Source organism: Mustela erminea, chromosome 12 (genome assembly GCF_009829155.1).
Source record: "Mustela erminea isolate mMusErm1 chromosome 12, mMusErm1.Pri, whole genome shotgun sequence".
NCBI classification, from domain to species: domain Eukaryota; kingdom Metazoa; phylum Chordata; class Mammalia; order Carnivora; family Mustelidae; genus Mustela; species Mustela erminea.
Genome location: NC_045625.1, coordinates 39,637,716 through 39,656,831, shown reverse-complemented (window position 1 = coordinate 39,656,831; position 19,116 = coordinate 39,637,716).

Genomic DNA, 19,116 nt, shown 5'->3' with positions numbered 1-19,116 from the left:
ATTATTTTAGAACCATATTCAAAATTATGTATTTATTTTAATAAAAACTTTTCTGGTCTAGCATATACTCAGAATTAATTCTAGAGAAAGACATTACTTTTCTGAAGTCAAATTGAATCACATTATTATAAATATTTCATTTCAACACACTGATTTACATTCCAATAAATCTTTGTATATGTTGCTGAAAACCTGAAATAGCTGGTAACCAGTTTTGTATGTATCTACATTTCCTTAAACTTTTAGTTATTTATATCATTTCTTGGCTTTTGCTAGTACCTCATTCAAACACAGTATCCAGGTACTAAAATTTAATCTACTATATCATTTTCTATATGTAAAAATTATTTATGTCTGCATAGTTAATTTTGTTAATACGAACTGTGCTTTTTCCATCTACGTTGAATGCAGTGAATTTTCTTTTCTGTAGGCAGTCCCAGTAAATAACACTGGCATGTGAAATTAACTTTTATAGAAATTAAAATCATTGTTTGAATTTAAAGCTGCCAAGCAAGGATTCTGTTCAACTTACAAAGGTAGGAATGGAAGTAAAGGTTGTTATGTAATATTTGGAAAATAAAGATGATAACACTGCATTTTTGTAACTATTAGTGTCCAAGAATAAAAGAGGTATTACTCATTTTTTTAAATATTTTATTTATTTGACAGAGACACAGTGAGAAAGGGAACACAAACAGGGCGAGTGGGAGAGGAAGAAGCAGGCTTCCTGCCAAGCAGGGAGCCCGACTGGGGCTCAATCCCAGGACCCCGGGATCATGACCTGAGCCAAAGGCATAGGTTTCATCACTGAGCCACCCAAGTGCCCCATTACTACTCATTTCTGCCATATTATTTGAATGCTACCTTTAAATGATACTCTATCAGTACTTTGTCTTTGATCTTTTAATGTCCTTCTGTGTTAAAATAATTGTGACAGGTTTAGAAATCTTCTTTTTTTTTTTTTTTTTTTCTTTTCTTTTTTTTTTTTTTATTTCCAGCATAACAGTATTCATTATTTTTGCACCACACCCCGTGCTCCATGCAATCCGTGCCCTCTATAATACCCACCACCTGAGAAAGGATGAATACCCAACTTTTGTAGCAACATGGACGGGACTGGAAGAGATTATGCTGAGTGAAATAAGTCAAGCAGAGAGAGTCAATTATCATATGGTTTCACTTATTTGTAGAAATCTTCTAAAAAGCCTATAAATCAAGATTAGGTCTCTGAATTCTATGTCCAAAAATCCTTCAGTTGCCTCTAGTAAATCTTACACTTCTTAATCTTTTCAAGAATAAATCTCTATTTTTCTACTTAACCATTGGATGTATATGTAAAAAGCAAGGCATTGTATTTCATCCATTTTGCAAAGATGGAAAAAATAATAAAATGACAAGTTTTTAATAAGTAAATGAATTACCATTTTTTACTGATCAATAATAAGTAATTAGTAATTTGGTTATTTTCTGTCAAAATAAATGATACAGTATGAAAGCTAAAAGTCAGCTAGCCAAACCTGAAATTTACTATGTTTTCCTATTGTTAGGCTATGATGTAATTTTACAGAAGGAATTACCTGTCATGTTAATTTTATTAACTATGGTATAATGTTAGATTTCTATAAATTACCTTATATTTCTTCCTTCAATTTTGAAGATAGAGGTTCAGGAACTATTGATTTTTTTTTCAGTTGTTCTACTCATTAAAAGTAATGTCATAACACTTAATATTTAAATTCCCAATCCTGAAGTATTTACATTTTTAAATAAGTGGTATAATTTTATACCTATGATCATGTAACATGCATTATTTATTATAATATTTTAATTTGACATCTACCTTTAATAATGAAGAATTACTGCATGCAATTACTGCAAATAACCTTCAGCTACTCATGTTCTTGTCATAATCAACTTCTTTAATTTCCCCTTTGATGGTCAAAAGAAGTGATAAACTTCCCAAATGGTATTAATAAGAGTGATGAAGGAGTGGTTTTACATGCTCATAGAAAAAATTAGAGATAATTTACACTCTAGACAAACAGAAACATGCATAAGACAATATGGACAATAACTATCACTGATGTATTAAACTAATTTCACAATTATTATATTATGCTAACTATATAATTAAATATTGTGCTAATTATATAATTAAATTTATTATTCTAATTATATAATTGCACAATACATTTGAAATACTTAAAAACAAGATTTTTCAAGGCATTCACCTTTGTTTAGGTACTAGAGTATCATCTGAGCCCTAAATCATACAAAAGAAGTCTTTTCATTTATAATCTTGTAAATATGTTTGGATATTAGGTATAAAATGGTGGTCCCTGAAAATGCATGTGTTTTCCTGTTTTTTCCAACTCTCTTGCACTTAGGCACTGCCATATAATTATTGCTGGTCAATAGTCAGTGAAAAGAAGTGTCATCTGTCACTTTTGGGGCAATGCATTTAAGACCTTTAACTTTCTCTTGTCTTTCTGATGACCTGGAACCACATTCTATAAAATGTTCTATAAAATAGCCTGTGTCCTTCAGTGACTGGTGGAGCAAATTCTCAGTTTTCAGACATGCCTGACTGTGTAAGGAAAAAGCAAAACCTGAAATGTTATTGGGGATAAAACTACTGAGATTTTATGTGTGTTACTGCTGCAATATAACCTAATTTAACTTAAACAATATAAACCAAAATTTAAAAATCTTTGACCTCCCCTACACGCATACACAGACACACACACACCCCTTTTGCTCCAGTTCTACTAACAATCTATCAATAATCTTCTATAATATTTATATGGATTGGAAAAAATGGAACCCAGTACTTATGTTACAAGCTCTTCCACTGCCTTTTTTTTTTCCCTCCAGGATTATTTTAGATTTACTAAATTGTTGAGGTGTGGATTGGGGTTATAATATTATGTATAGTATATATTCTTTTATAATTTGAATAAATGAAAGACTTGCATTTCTATTAACCTGACATTGAAGTTAGTAATTATTCAGCAGTCTATAGAACATGACTGAAATTCAGCACTAAGTAGTTGAAGAAAATGTATTTAATTGCTTTAACAATAGAGAAGAAATTTCAGGACTCATCAATGTTTTTGCACCTCTTCTTTTTATCACTGCATGTCTCTCTGTGTTGGCTTGCTTTTTACCAACTGCCAATACTTTTCCAACTGAGAGGAGAGAGATAGGTGGGAACCCAGTAGCAACACCAAAAAAAAGTAAGAGAATTCTTGGTATTCTAAGTAAGTCTGTGGGGGAAAAATATGGAACACTAATTTTTTTTAAAGATTTTGTTTATTTATTTGACAGAGATCACAAGTAGGCAGAGAAGCAGGCAGAGAGAGAGAGGAGGAAGCAGGCTCCCTGCTGAGCAGAGAGCCCGATGCGGGACTCGATCCCAGGACCCTGAGATCATGACCTGAGCCGAAGGCAGAGGCTTTAACCCACTGAGCCACCCAGGCGCCCGGAACACTAATTTTTAATAGGGTTTTATTACTTTTTCTTGAGGGTAGCTTGAATGATCTTAACCATGGGAATAGGTTTTTATTTTAGTTTTTATTATTTATATAGTTATGTGTTCAGATTTTCTAAGTTTTATCTCCTGATCTCATTGAACAAAGTGAAAAGTATAAGTGAGCTGGTAGATAAAGTAACATCACTTCTTAATGGGAATTTAGGGTTGTTCTGACTGATACACTATCCTGAATACATTTGAAACCTGCTGATGAAATATTCAAAGTCTAAAGAAACTACCCAGATTTTTCTGAGGATTCAGAGGAATCTGTCTCATTGAAGTTGGAAATAAATATTACCGCCATAAATACAATCACAAGTTAAGTGTTTTGTGTTTTTTCTATACAAGTGTTTCATAAATTAGTCCAATAATTACTATATCTAAAGTTTTTCTTCTTTTAACACTTTTTACTGACTCATATATTAAAGCCAAAGTGTCAGAGATCCTATAGCGAAATATTTGGTATTAATGTGAATATAAAGTCAAGATTTTCTGACTGATACATAAGCATGCTGCCTGGAAAAGGAGCAAAAGAAAGCCATTCTGTTACTTAGGAATGTATTAACATCATTACCATGCATTTATTGTACCATTTTTTAATGAGGGTGACTTTAAAGAAGTAATTCTGTAAATTAATGTATTTAATTAGTAGTTTGTGTGTCCTTTTATCCTTTGCTTTCCATGTTTTTATTTCTAAAACTTGTTTTAAGAGCTCCAGGCCAGGTTGGCTATACAAAATACATTTACAAACAATGCTAAATCTTGGAGTTACATCTCAAAATGAAAGTAGATAAATATATGCACAAACATCTTTAAGGTGTTGAGAAAAATGTTGAGGTTGATAGTTTCTACATTTGAACATCTAATTGTTCCAACAAAATATACTGAAAAGACAGTCCTTTCTTCATGAAACTAAACTTGAACCTCAAAATTCATTTGACTACTATTTTTGAACTCTCCATTCTATTCCATTAGTATTTTTGTCCTTTGCTAATACCATGCTGTTTTGATGACTGTAACATTATGATAATTGTGAAATGGATTCACAGGAGTCCTCCAAGTTTATTTTTCATATTCAGAAACCTCTTGCTTAGTCTAGTTACCTTGCTTTTCCATACAATTTTGAACTAGCTTGTCAATATCCACATACATAACTTCCAGGTGTTGATTGAGAATGTTTAATCCATACCTCCAAACAGTGGAATTAATACTGTAGCAAATTGAATAGTATAGTTAATATTGATATGTTACATTTAAAATTATGTAAGTCTTTGCTTTAAATTTTCATTTTTTCCATTGTTCTAGAGTAGCTATTCTGTTCCTCTTGGTTGAAGGCTACTCTTTCAGGACTCCATTATAAAAAGTAAAATTTAATACACAGATTGTGTCAACAGATAATTCTAGTCTTTCTACATGCCTAATTATGCTGCATAGTATGAACAGCTTTCATTTTTCCTTTCCAACATGCATTAATATGTACTTCTAAAGAAAACTGATGCTGAATATGTAATTTTCACACAATGTGTGTCAAAATTCATCACCAACCCTTTGTTCCGTGTGTCTTGTCATGATGAAAAGCATAAATTACAAATCCGCTAATGAGCTATTAGTATTTCCTTCAAAAATGATTAGTCAATTTTCATACTGATCAAGTGTTCACAATCTCCTGGTTCCTCTTTTGTCTTGACCAAACCACAGTCAGGTTTCTCTCATGTCCACTGATCCCTGTATTTTAGGTTGTGTTCAAGGCTGGCAAGCACTCAAAAAAGGAACATGCTCTCTTAGTAGCTGAGCCCCAGAATTGACTGACCATCCTGAGATATGTCTCTTGCCAAAGCATACCAATTATGCATTCTGCTTACTCTTTTTGCTCAGCGTCCCCTCCCTCATTTCCTATCCATGAAAGACAAGCTTTTTTTTTTTTTTTAAGTTTGATTTTGAGGCAATTATAGTTCCTGAATTGGGAGCATCATCCTATTCCCACCTTATTTGGATTTGTTTTTATTTGGCAAAATAGTTGTATCATTGACAATGGTGCATTACTCTATCACTTTCATACCTAGGATTTTTTATAAAAACTGAGAATTTTAAGCTGACTAGAATCATTTTTTAATTTCAGGATTTTTCATTCACATACGAAGAAGTGCTGCTCATCTTTAATGTTCTGGTTCTGTTAAGACCAGAACTTCAGAAAAATTTTAATGACTCTTCCTTTATATCATTATAATAAGAGAGTCACAAAGAATATCAGTGAATTCCATTATTTTTGTTTTCATTAAAAATATAGATGTAAGTAGAGGGTTTGGAGGGCTTTTTGTCTTTTTTTGTTTTTGTTTCTGTCAAAGATAGGCCTGACATTATTTTAATGGCTATTTCAAATTCAGTTAAAAGTTTAGTTTGAAAAAATAAAAGTTTAATCTGAAGAGAAAATATTTGTTTTGAGTGATGATCTCTGACAATATTTGGTAGAGAACCATGCTGTAGTAAATAAAAACCATATCAATTAGGAAATATGACTGAATCAAAATAAGATAAAATGTTCTACATTATAAATTATTTATATAATTTAAAATTTATATAAATAAGTTTATATAAATATATAAATTATATAAAATATGTATAAATTATAATTAAATATATAATTATAATATAAATAAATATATAAATTTGTATAAATAAAATATTCTACATTATAAAACAGAAACTAAAGTAGGCAAAATTTATCCACTTACATACTTTAAAGCAAGGTCAGCTAATATTCTCTGTAGAGAGCATTGAGAGTCATTTGGTCTCTATAACAGCTACTAAATTCTGCTGTTACAGAAACAATATAGCCACAGATATAACATAAAATTAATAAGCATGGATATATTTTCATAAAAATGTATGTACACCATAATTTGGACTTTATACAATTATAAATGTGTTGAAAAATACTACTTTCACTTTTCCAACAATTTAAATATGCAAACCTCATTCTTAGCACCTTGGCCGCTCTGTACCAGGTGACACACCAGATTTAATAAGGAGGCCTAGCTTTTAGACTCTTGTTTTGGAGAAAGAGAACTAGAAATTTCTGTAATGAAGCTCGTATTAAATATATCTTGAAAATAAATCAGTATAGCAGTATGCACTCTCTCTCTTTTCTGTCCGTCTTCAAAGGGATTTGAAAAATGTCTGAGCTTGGAAAGTATTACTGGATACATCAACACTGTCCTTCAATTAGGGTTGCTGGATAATAGGATGGAAGTTAAATTTCAATTTCAGATAAAAATAAAATAAATTTGAGATTTTACATATGACCCAAATATTGCACAGATCACACTTACAGTAAATTTCAAAGTTAATTTGGTCTTTTTTCTACTTCCTAAATCTATCAACTTTACCTGGAATAGTATTTAAATGTTAATGTAATTGTGTTCTCTACATTTTGTTTGAATCTTGTTCAAAATCAATAGGAAATCTCTGAACTCATTGAAAGGATGAACTGCAAAGAAATTTCAGACATGAAAGATTTTATAGAATTTCCATTATTATAGACAAAGTTTGCAAAAAGGAGGTCATTAAAATTTATCCCTATGGGCACCTAGGTGGCTCAGTCGGTTAAGCATCTGCCTTTGGCTCGGGTCATGATCTCCTGGTCCTGGGATGGAGCGCTGCCTGCCTTGGGAATGCCTGCTCAGCAGAGAGTCTGCTTCTCCCTCTGTTCCTTCCTCTGCCCCTGCCCATGATTTCTCTATCTATATCTCAAAGAAAGAAATAAAATACCTTAAAAAATAAATAAATAAAATAAAATCTATCCCTATAATAGCAAACAGGAAGTTGCAGAGGAACACACAATTAAAGTATGAGAGTCCAGGGGTTCCTGGGTGGCTCAGTGAGTTGTGCCTCTGAGTGGGGAGTCTGTTTCCCCCACTCTCTCTCTGCCTGCCTCTCTGCCTACTTATAATTTCTGTCAAATAAATAAATAAAATCTTTTAAAAAATTAAAAATAAAGTATGAGAGTCCAAATAATTAAAATATTTAATTTAAACATCTATAATTGAACTTAGGGAGAATATTTTAATGAAGTTTCTTTTTTTTTTTTTTTTTATTTGACAGAGATCACAAGTAGGCAGAGAGGCAGGCAGAGAGAGAGAAGGGAGGAAGCAGGCTCCCTGCAGAGCAGACAGCCTGATATGGGACTCGATCCCAGGATCCTGAGATCATGACCTGAGCCGAAGGCAGAGGCTTTAACCCATTGAGCCACCCAGGCGCCCCAAGAGAGGACCTATGATTTTACAGCATTTATTTATGATATACAATTAAAATAATTACAAATAAAGACAACTTATGTGATGAGTTTTGACTTACAACTATGTATCATTAAGAGAAATGCTTAGCATAAAATCAAAATTCAGTAACTAGTAAAATATTTAGACTAAAATATTTAATACAAAAATTAGAAAAATGTTCTTCATATAGGAAAGATGATAAAGTGTTTTCTCAAAATCACAATGATCCACAATGAAAATCAATCAAAAATGTCAATATTTTTATGTGCATTAACCATAGAAAGAAACTCTGAAAAACACTGTATGTAGGTAGCCTATTGAAAGACTGAAATTAGAAGACTATATTGAAAGGAAAATGTACGGTTCTCTGATGTTAACACAAAATATTGAGATAATTTTAGGCACAGATATGGCTATGAATCTGAAAACAAATGCACTAATATATAACAAGAATCTGCTTATGTTATTTTTAATATACATAAGATATGCAATTATTCCAGCTCTCCTTAATATACTGATATATATTTTACTTCATGACTAATTTTCATGTCAGAAATGTCTTTAAAAAGAATTATTTTTCTTAATAGAATCACTTCATTGATATGCATATAAATGTTTGAAAATTAGTATAATTATTTTAATGTTTCTTTTACTCTAGAAAAAAGTTATACTTTGAACAGTAAATCATATGGCTATCCTAACCTTTATCATACATTCAAGTCCGACTTAATCTTTACTTTTTCTGTAATAATATCCTTGACCAGGATGGACCAGCTTCTCCACACCACTGCATTCAGAATAATAGATGAAATTATGTATACGATTGTATATATTTATAATTTCATGCGTACAATGCATTTTTTATTAACATATAATGTATTATTTGCTTCAGGGGTACAGGTCTGTGAATCATCGGTTTTACACAATTCACAGCACTCACCAAAGCACGTACCCTCCCCAGTGTCCATCACCCAGCCTCTCCATCCCTCTTTGCCCTCCATTCCCACAACACTCAGTTTGTTTCCTGAGATCAAGAGTCTCTTATGGTTTGTCTCCTTCCCCAGTCCCATCTTGTTTCTTTTTTTCCCTCCTTACTCCCCACGACTCCCTGTTCTGCTTTTCAAATTCCTCATATCAGAGAGATTATATTACAATGTATTTTATATATTCATCTGAATGCCAGTCAGCTCCATGATATTCTTCAGGGTATATTTAATCCATATTTTTATTTCTAGCTTCTAAAATATTACATGCAGTATTTATCAATATGTATTTATTGAGTTGAACTTGAGCCATAGTTCTAGAAACAGAGTTAATAAGGTTTGTATTTTCAGTGTAAACTCATTTTCTGTTTAAGTTTCAGGTTTAAGATTATATATCTTTGGTTCTGGTATAATGATGAGCATACATTGTTGGAGATATATTGGATATAATTTTTCTAGCATGTTCCTACATAGAAAAATAAAATACTGGGGTTGGCAGAAATGGTTATATACCTTGAGATAGGCTGCACAGCCCTCCGAAGCCCCAGGCAACAGAAAATAATAGGTGATTTTTTTTTTTAGCTTATCATATCAAGAAATGGAGATGCCCTTGCTGTAAGCATAGTATATTACATTTATTTATTCATTTAGTGACACTACCTGTTTCTGAAATATACTTGAATCTACTTACTACAAAGATGCTATTTTAAAACTAAAAATTGCATTTGTATTGGCAATGTATGCAGTAAGGTAATACAAGTAAAAAAATATTGATAGCATCTTGCTTCTTTGCTTCAGCTAGTGCCTTTCTTATGTGGTTTAATGTTTTCTTCTGTAGTTCATACATATAAACACAATACAGTTACTGTTGATATTATATGAAATTAATCTTTGTCCATAACCTTATTTTTTTATGTCTGACTTATAACTAATGCAGAGATTCAGCTGTTACCATCATCTGGGTGACATGGAGTCATGATGATATTTAAGCATATATATTACTTGTTAAAAGAGAAGGGAAATTTTAAAGAGAATCAACAAACTAAATTAACCATCTAGTAAGAAAATTTAAGTAAATATACAACTTTAAATAGACAAAAGTACTAGAAACACGCAGAAAATAGATATGGTCAAACAGACATCATAAATCTTTTACCTCTATGTCTATATAGTTTCCTAGAAATTAATATTTTAATATATATTTATTTAATGGAAAAGAGTTTTAAAAAAGAGTATTATCAATGGAAAAATTTATTTCACATTTATTTAAAAAACATTTCATTAGTAGCACTTACTGAAATAAATCAGAGCCTGATTACCCAAAGGTAAAAATTAGATATAATAATAGCATTGAGGACTTATGTCCAAAGAATTATATGATACTACACTGCATTATGCTACATGGCATTTAGTATTCTCTTTCATTCTCAAACAACCATGTAAATAGATATTTTTAAATTCTCATTCTGTAGATTATAAAAGAGGCATAAAAGTATTTCTCAAAAGTAGAGATTTTAATTTTAGATGCCAGAGTTTGATTCTAGTCTTTCAAATACATGCGATGCTTTATCGCTTCAAGATAAGAAGCTAAAATTTTAATTGGATATATTTAGATTAACTGGCTATATACTGAAGGAATCCAAATTCTCTTGATTCATCCTACAGCATAGAAACTAAATTGGCTTTTTCTTTAGAGCACTATGAGGGCATTTTGTTGTTATTGTTCATTCTTAATTATGTAGCTGCTTTCATGTCCTATTAAGATTTCTTCAGGTCCTTTGTATACCAATATATAGCAATAATTTTGCACATTATCAGATTTCTACTTTACAAAGTAAAGCTGACTTTAAATTGAAATGTACAAAATTAAGCTCCAAGTTTCATTTTCCCTGTCTAAAACATTCATTCCTTCAAATATTTTTAATAAAAATGGTTCCTACTAAACCTCTTGGGCTGGATATTTTAAAAAAGAGATCAGACGCATCATTATTGTGTGAGGTCCACAGAGAAAAGCCTTTCTTGGCTTGATTACTTCTCTTCTGCCCTTTGTAAGTATGACCCTAAGGATATAATAAATAATATTAACAATTTCCTTTCTGGATTCTGAGGGTTCACATCACAAAATTATACTTGGAAATAAATGTATGTGATTTTAGGAAGAAAAAAAAAATATATATATATATATATTTTTTTCTATTCCACGTGATTGTAAAAATATAAGTTAATTCATCCACTACCAGAATAATGGGCAATCATGATAATTAGAATGTGTGTCAATTTTATTTCAAAGTTAATCTAAGGCATTTTTAGATAAGAAAAAAGTCTTTGAAACACTGTGTGTTTTGGGGTAAAAAGCACAGCAAAACTTTATGTATAAATTATGGCTTTTTTAAGTTTGTAACTACTCAACATTTACAAAGCTGTAACTCTATCTAGGCATATACTTGGTGAATATACTAATTGTTTGCTCCCATCAAGGATTAGTTATGTATATAAATGTGTACATTAACCATTATCTTACAAATTCCTTGAGGAGATTTCATTAATTGTTGAATCTGTCACTAGCTCCTCACAGAGTGTCTCGTATACAATATATGTGAAATATCTATGGTTTTGAATTAAACTTTTGACAAATTAGTAGAATAGTCTTTTTCTTAATTTCCTTAATTATTTGTGTCCTCTTATTCAATATAATGATAAAGGTTAACAGCAAACATTTTTCAGTTGGTATGTTAGTACTATGTAATTTGTTAATTAATATTTGTGCCTATTTTAAGAGTTGTCATAAAATTTTTTGAAGAAAAGTTAATTTGGTATACTACCAAAGCCTGTCTTGGTCTTATTTGATCATTAAATAATTTTAGGTCTACTTTAAGTCTTCAAGTTAAATTCCAATTGGTGTGTAGAAAGTTAGATTCAATAAGTAATCCTGTAAATGGTATTTTTGTTCCTTCTTGCTGTTTTTAAATCATAGCAAATCAGTAAAAAGAAAATATTTCTCATAGAAAGATAAGAAAAGTTAGATCTGTTCCATGTTCTCGGAGCTACTGCTTTCCTGAAGACAGGTACATGTTTCCTTCTTTGAGGAAGCCATCCAATAATATTAAATTCCATGAGAGCTAATGACATAGCTCAATTATTTATTGTTACAATAACAACTAATAATAAAGTATCTGTCTTTTAATGAAATGTACATTTCATTCTGTTATCCCAAGAAACTAATTGCACAGAATCCTCTTTATTGCATACTTCTGGGTTAGCATAGGATGTAAGAAACAGTTTGTTCATGATTTGGAAGGCTGAGTGAAGCTGCAGCCATCTTTTTGCATAGAAAAGGCAAACGCAGGCAAAAGGCACTACTGCAGATCCTTGTGACCTATGTCCCAGCTGTGCTTACTGGCAACACGAGAGCAGGTGGATCCACAGCTCCACCAACTTCTACTGGATCTTAAGCTTCTCTGATTTGTGCGTCAAGAGTTGATAAAGCACCAACTTTGCCCACAAGACATCCTAGTCATCAAAATTGAGGCTGGGAAGAAGTGACATTACATTGAAGCTTCCATTGTGTCTTTATAGTTTCACTACATCCTTGCAGCCTTTCAGTGGAGCCTTCTAGTTTGTGTTTGCTTTTCCTATTAGCTTCCAATTTCTGCTCCTGACAGCCTGATCAGTACCAGAAAAAGAAAGGCAGCCCAATACATTCTCTTTAACCAGATCCCAACATTAGGTAGTCAAATCTCTATCATAAATATTTGATTATTTATTTGTTTATCTTTTATTATTTATAAATCTAGTGTTCTGGTGGAGCCAGCACTGATACAGCTTAATACTATTTTAAACTTTTTTAAAGATTTCATTTATTTATTTACTTATTTCAGAGAGAGAGAGAGGGAGGGAGGAAGAGCACAAGCAGGGGAAGCAACAGTGGGAGACAAAAAAGCAGGCACCTGCTAAGCAGGGAGCCCAATGTGGGGCTCCATCCCAGGACTCTGGGATCATGACCTGAGCTAAAGGCAGATGCCTAATTGAATGAGCCACCAAGGTGTCCCAAAACTTCTAATAAATATTATATTAATGAAGAAATCCTTCAGATGATCTTTGTATCTCTAATGTCTAGAATGAAGACTGTTACAAAATATAAGCTCAGAAATTCCTTTTTGAATAAATGTAAAATAATAAGTGATTGACTTAATCAATCAAAGCCCCCCAAAAATACATTAATTGGAAAAACACATTAAAGTGGGAAGCAGGGACCTTGGAGAGGACTGCCATGATTTATTTCTATATAAAAATCTCTGAAGAGATTTTCAGGCATATAATATAAGAAGAATATGAAAGATTGGGTTGAGAAAAGATGGTTTTTCAAAGAATGGAATTATTATTCACTATAGTATCTGTCTATTTTGCTCATTTATGAAAGAATTAGTAAAAGAAATACTTAAGGCTAAATATTATATGATTTGATGTATTATTAAAAACATTAAGTGATGGACACAGTTGGAGGCTCTCAAAGAACGACTGACTTTTCTGAGTAACTGTCAATAAACTAATTATAAAAGTACGGAAAGCTGTGTTAAAACCCTAGAGATGGTGCTTTATCTATATAGAAGTTATGCTTAAATGAATCATATTAAAAACCTTGAAGCAAAGTTTCAGATCACAATAATCTTTTCCTTGATATTTCTTTCAAGATGTATTCAAATGCATCAAAAGATAGTGCTGGAAAACACTAATAAATATTCAGCCTACACTAATGAACACATCAGATTGTGGAAAGTTCTAAAATCCTCTTTATAGAAATAAGTTTTTTTTTAAGATTTTCTTTATTTATTTAGCAGAGAGAGACAGAGAGAGAGAGTGAGAGAGGGAACATAAGCAGGGGGAGTGGGAGAGGGAGAAGTTGGCCTCGCGCCAAGCAGGGAGCCTAATGTGGCCCTCGATCCTAGGACCCTGGAATCAGGACCTGAGCCGAAGGCAGACTGAGCTACCCAGGCACCCCAGAAATAAGTATTTTAGATATAGGGATAAGAAGAAATCTGGATAAAATTTGTATAATTGGTAAAGTTCTGTGTTTCTATGGTAATTTTGATCTTGAAAAGATTGTGAAGGGAACATATCTTACATGAAAATAGTCTTGCCATTATAAGTATCTCTGTAAGACAACTCTGTCCATTTCAAATGCAGTTCAAATGATACACATTTTTTTTTCATTTTATGGAAAGTACACACATACAAATATATCAATATTAATCCCAAATGAGAGAACTAAATTATCTAAAATATTATGAATAGGCAAACTATACAGTCATATAGTGATACACTAGGGAACAGTAAAAAAGGATGAACTATTGCCAGTCAGGACAACATGGTTAAATATCATAAACATAATATGGAACAATTGAATCAGATCACAAAAGAGTATATACAATATACTTTAAATTATATAAGTTTCAAAACAGGCAAAGGGACTTATATTATTAGTGATCAGGATAGAGAGTACCCTTTCTTGGGAATTAATGATTGGAAGAAGGCAACAGGGGGATTCTGGGTCTAGAATTTTCTTTTTCCAAGTTCAGTTTGTAGAAAATCCATTGGGATATATATCTATGATTTGTACACTTTATATGCTTACTCTACTGTAATACTATATGGAAAATGTATGTAAATTGGAGAAAAGAACAATCTTGGCCCTGCAATGTAGCAAAAACTATTCTCTAAAAGTATAATATATATTTCATCTTTTTTCACTAAACAAATGAAATTTGCTGGCAAGAGATTATCTTGCCAACGAACTCACCCAACTTTGTCTGTGAAACAAGGAACTAAAGGTTTACTTCTCTTAAAAAAAAAAAAAAAATATATATATATATATATATATATATATAATCTTGCATCCTTGTTAAAACTTGCATCCTTGTTAAAACTATGAATGTATTAAAATGATGAATATATTTAATCCCCATTACATAGTTTTCTCTGATTCGGTAACATCTAGATGGTTGACTAGACAAATAAACCATACTACTTTCTCCAAGTATATGAATTATGCACACATAGTGTCAACTTGTCATTGTTTAGTATCCAAATTTGGTATCCAAATTGCCAATTTAATGAATTTATAAAATAAATATATATTTTTCATTATTAAGCAAACCTAATTTTTAACAAAGAAGTTTAGATGAAAGACTTTAAGGAAAATCAATTGTTTAAAAAAATTTTCAACACAAGATACTCTCTCTCTCTCTCTCTCTCTCTCTCACACACACACACACACACACACACAAATACACTTCATAGTTCACCTTTCCTCTCTGCAGAGAAGCCCTGATGTCTCAAGAAGTGACCTTGCTTAATATCATGGGAAAATGTCATAATATGTTTAAACCATTTACAACCCATTAATCCAAGTAAAAGCATTTACATATCAGAGTAAGAGGTATCTCAGGCAACTTGCAGTAGTCTCCTCATCCCCAAGAGCCTCTCACAGCTAGTGAGAAAATGCAATTCTATGAAGATAAGTATGGGAGCAGCTATATAATTTGGGGGACCCAGTCCGAAATTAAAAGATGGCACCCTTGTTCAGTATTATTAAGGATTTCAAGACCATAATTCTAGAGGATTAAGCCAAGTGCAGAGTCCTCCTAAGAACACAGTATCCTGAGACTGCACAGGTCATAAACCCATGATTCATCTATGCACAAGTATTTTGTTCCCTATAATCTTTTCTCTAGACATTTTTAAAAATACTGTAATACTACTATACAAGAGAAAAATGTTGTGATTTGCCATCATTTTAGACTCATTTTAGTCAATAATACACACTGCAATATTTTCTTTATTTAGAACAATTCCTCAATTGTATCTTAGGATATTGTAGGTTACACAAATCTTCTCTTGTTTGGAACAAGATTTAAATGTGTGTCATCTACCATCATAAAAAAGCCAAAAATTAAGCTAATAATAGCTACATTACTCATCTTTCACTGTTAACAGATAAATTATAGTCATAATTATGTCCCGTGTTCGATTAAAAAGAAACCAAGAAATAAGTGCCAATCCTATATTCTATGAGGCATAAAAATCCCAGAATTTTCACTTCTCACAACTCTAAATAATCAAGAAGAAAAATCCATTCAAACAGCACACTGCTCCCTTTCATACTTTCATTACCTTTATACTGCTAGTTATATAAAGTAGACTAAATTAGTAAAAACAACTAGACCTCTTGCCTTTTTACAGAGTACTACATATAGTATTAATGGCAAATAAATCTATCTCAACTATTTTAAATACAACTAATTTTGGGAAACATGAATAGTTTGATTCTTTTTCATATTAGATTATATAATCTTATTTAAATAATGGAAAAGAACAATTAAGGGAGGATTAAAAAGGAACATGCTGTTCTAAGATTAATATTGATAAAATTTTCAATGTTTCCTCAATTTTTTTTAAATTTAAAAATTATTTAATAATTTTTGCTATAATCTTTTTAATGTCTTTCAGGATATATTTAAAATATTTCCATACTTTGAACTCATTAAAGACATGTAACAGAGAAATAATCTTGGTTAGATGTAAGTAATTCAATTTTTTTTTGGTACAATAATGGACTTCATTGCTTTAGGTTCTGAAATGTACTTGCACGTAGTCATTCAACATGTCTTAAATGGTAGTGAAATCATCTTACTAGGTAAAACAAAAGACAGGGAAATAATAAAAGCAACAAACCCTGCTTTTTAACTGCAAAGTGATAGTGGGTTAGATACAATTAATTAAATCCAATGAAATGTGACTCAGTGGCAGAAAATCTATTAGCAATTTTTAATTAGTTAAGGCATCTCTTTGTCCATACTACAGAAAACATAATAATAACAGTGTGAAATACCAAATTTTAACAGCTGTTAAAATTTGTATCAACCTCATTAGAAAAGCTTCAAGAAGGTTCCCCACAGATTTTATGGTTGTACAAGTGACAATGAAATCCTTGAGTTAGTGTAACTCCCAAAAGTAAATTTGATAGGAAATTATCTATATTTCACAAAGCAAAAATAACATGTCCACCTAGCTCTTCAAAAATGAATATAAGGGACACCTGGGTGGCTCACTTGGTTAAGCAGCTGCTTTAGGCTCAGGTCCTAATCTCATGGTCTGGGATCCAGCCACCCAGCAGGCTTCCTACTCAGTAGGGAGTCAGCTTCTCCTTCTGCTTCTGTCCCCCCAACTCTCTCTCTCTCTCAAATAAACAAATAAAATCTTTATAAAATGAACGTAGTGATATGTACATGGAGGGTACATTTTCACTTTTCACAATTCTAATAGAAAGAAAAAAACCCAACTAGGGGCACCTGGGTGGCTCAGTCCATTAAGTGTCTGCCTTCAGCTCAGGTCATGATCCCAGAGTCCCAGGAGCAAGCCCCATATTGGGCTCCCTGCTCAGTGGAAAATCTGCTTCTGCCCCTGCCACTCTCATGTTCTCCCTCACTCTCTTTCTCTCTCCAATAAATAAATAAAATACCAAAAAAAAAAAAAGAAGAAAGAAAAGAAAAACCCAACTAAACAGCACATTAAACTTTTCCCTCTGTTCCTCCATTACCTTCATAATGGTAGTTATTAAGTAGGTTGAGTTAGTTACAAAAACTAGATCTCTTGATGTTATACAGAATATCATCTATATTATATGCCTGTGGCAAGTATGTCCAGTATGTATGTCAACAGCAACATACCAGTGTTCTAGGAAAGCAGGAGAATCACAACTACAAAAGAACACTGAAAATACAGTTTATTCACTTAATCTTTCATTTAGTGCTCCTTGATCATTTACCAATGAGGGTGACTATTCAAAATTCATTTCCCATTCCAAGCTTAAAATTCACCGTGGGTCTCTAATGTCTTCACAATAAAAACTGAACTCCTATACAGGGCCTCTAAAGGCCCCTCTGTAATCATGGCTCTTGTCATCCTTGTGTCTGTATATATCTATATATGTCCTCCTCGTAGAATTCCTCGAAATCACTTCTTACTATTAGGTATTTCAATTTTATGCTTTTCTTCATATGTTCCCACATGTTTCCTTTTAACTAAAAGCTTGGAAGTCCTTCTAGACCTATGATTGTTTCTAAGTCAAATAGAAACCTTTTGGTTATGGTTATGGTTATGGTTATTTGGACAATTTTCAACTTCCTGCTATTGCACTGCATCCTCTTTCTGCACAGTCTCGATGGAAAAGTGAACCGACCTGGCAGCTAAAAATTTCTTCTGCCAACTTCCAGCTCTGAACTAGATCCCATTCTGCTCCAGCTTGATAGAGATAACCCTGGGACCAGAGAAAGTATGAAACTCTTTATAAACAATAAACTTAAGGCTAAAAATGATCTTTTACTTGAAGCAGTCTAACAGAGATATTCTTAAGGCTTTCTTATGGTCCCCTTCTTAGTAACGTCCAGTTTGATTTTGCTCTTAAACTTCTCTCTTATGTAGCCAAAAGCTCTGCTTTTTTTTCTTTTTTTCCCCCTCCCCAGTGGGACACTTAAATTGTGAAATTGCAAAAAAGTGGTCAGTATTGATTTCCAAAGGAAAACTTAGATTGACATAGAATAACTGCATTATTAAACTAACAAGGGGTAAATGAATAGATGTTAGGATAAATGAAATTATAATACATGGTTCCAAAATTATAATTTAAATAAAACTATAATTTTTTAAAGAAGAAAGGTGAAAAAGAGGAAAGCATAATGAATGAAAGAAAGAAAGAACAAATGGAAGGAAGGAATGAAGGAAGGAAGGAAAGTAGCAAGAATGATTATTCAAGAAAAAGATCCCATGATACTGCCTTTTTTCCTTCTTATCACCACACTGAGAACTTGTCTTTGTAAACAGAAGTAACAGAATTTAAAATACAAATGATTTATGAGAAAGCTTGAACACCAATAAAACATGAACCAAAAAGACCTTAATCCTGAGAAAAACAAAACATTTCAGACTTTATTTTATGAGACTATGAATAGATACCTCAGCCAATTGAAGAAAATGTCTGTCTGACTCCTGTCTTGCAAAAGTAGGGTCTGTTTTGTGACTTTCTGTATTGTAATACCTTGCCATTCTTTTTTTTTTTTTTTAATATTTTATTTATTTATTTTATAGACAGAGATTACAAGTAGGCAGAGAGGCAGGCAGAGAGAGAGGAGGAAGCAGGCTCCCTGCTGAGCAGAGAGCCCGATGCGGGACTCGATCCCAGGACCCTGAGATCATGACCTGAGCCGAAGGCAGCGGCTTAACCCACTGAGCCACCCAGGCGCCCACCTTGCCATTCTTTATAAGCTTAATT